We start from the raw sequence: 1,774 nt of genomic DNA, 5'->3' as shown, positions 1-1,774 counted from the left end.
GGGGGTGAAATGGTCCCACAAATGCTTCATCCAAGATTCCTGCTCCCTAATTCCTGATCTCAGAGGGTTTGGGGTTCCCCTTCCCGCTCCATCACCCTCATCAGAAACTGATGGTTTTCGTTACGCAGCACCGGGAAAAGCAACTCCAACATCTGCCAAGGGGATGATATAAAAATAATTAGAGCTAAGAATATGAAACTATAAATCCAACAGCAGCATTTCTGTTATTTGCCCCCTTTTTTTTTTTTTCCTCCCCTCCAAAAAAAATCACCTCTGATGAGACATTAAAGACCAGCTTGGAATTAATCCTCAATTTACGACTTTCCCTGCCATTCTGTGAGGGTTTTTCCATCGTGTGAGAAACCACTGACAGTGAAACGTGGTCTGGACACTCCAGATCCAGACGCTGCAGGGGGAGGATGGATTTTGGAGCCCATCCCCGTGGATGCCACTGGTACAGGGGATCCCGAGTTTCCTATGCAAGATCTTCGGTAATTTGGGAGGGTTAATTAGGAGCAGTCGCCCGAGGAGATGAACTGGGATGAAATGGGGGGAAGAGGAGAAACGGGAGGAAAATGGGGAGGAAAAGGGTCAGGGAGTGAACACTGCCCTGGTCAGCAGTGACCTGGCAATAATGACCCCCCCCATCTTCTGGGACCCCCAAACCCTCCTGGGGGAGCAGCCCCAGAGGGGAGAAACCCCTGGAGGGGAGGAATTCCTGCAGGAATCACCCCAGAACTTCGGGAAAACCCCACCTCCCTCTTCCCACAGCCCCAGAACCTCCTTTTCCTAACAAAGGACAGACAACCCCTGTCCTGTTTTTTTTTTTTTTTTGGGGGGTGGAGGGAGGAGGATGAACCCAGTTTCCCATATGGCCTCATTCAGGGGAATTCCTTTCAATTGCTAAAAGCAGAAACTCCACCTATTGAGTCCGTAGATTTATATGGAACAGCTGAAGGATCCTCCAAAGGCTTTGTAGGATGGATGGAGAGGGGGGGAGCAGCTCCCACCTTCCAGGGACCTCAGAGAAGAAATTCCTTTTTTTTTTTTTTTAACCAAAAAAACCCCTAATTTTTTCCCCTGCTTTGGCCTCCTTTTTTTTTACCCTCCTTTTCCATTTTTCTCTTTTTTCTTTATGTTTCCTTCCCCCCCCCCTTTCCCTTTTCCCCCTTCTTTCTTTTTTTTTTCAATATTTCCCCTTTTCCCTTTTTTTGCCCTTTTTTCCTTTTTTCCCCCCTTTTTCCTTTTTTCCCTTTTTCTTGTTTTTTCCCCCATTTCTTCCTTTTTTTAGCACTATTTTCTCTTCCCTCAGCCCCCCCTTTTTTTTTCCTCTTTCCCTTTTTCTTTCTCGTCCCCCTTTCCCCCCTCTTTCTCCCTCTTTTCCTCCCTGGGAGAGGCAGATATTGATAACATGGGAGTCAGAAAGAGCCTCATAACTCACAATAAACCCTTGTCCATTCCCTCCTATTGACCACATGTAAACATGGGAAATGAAAGGCCTTTAGTGACACTTAATCCCTCACCCTCCCCAATCCCCCCCAAGCTCCTTCCCTGCCCCCAGCCCTGCCAGGGGGTTTCGTTGCTTTTTTTCTTTTTTTTTTTCTCCCAGCTTGGTGTTTTCCTGACTCCTCCTCCGCTTCCTAATTTATCATTAACACCCTGACACTAAACTAAATAAATGCAGCAGCTCCCCCCACACCTCGAGCTGTGGCTCCAGAGCTTCCTCCCCCCCTTTTCCCAGCTGGAATTTTGGGGGCCTGAACCCTCAAATCTG

This window comes from Empidonax traillii, unplaced genomic scaffold (genome assembly GCF_003031625.1).
Source record: "Empidonax traillii isolate 1590-97213 ecotype Southwest subspecies unplaced genomic scaffold, ASM303162v1 scaffold1655:size138967, whole genome shotgun sequence".
Classification (NCBI taxonomy): Eukaryota; Metazoa; Chordata; class Aves; order Passeriformes; family Tyrannidae; genus Empidonax; species Empidonax traillii.
This window is presented reverse-complemented; position numbering follows the sequence as displayed.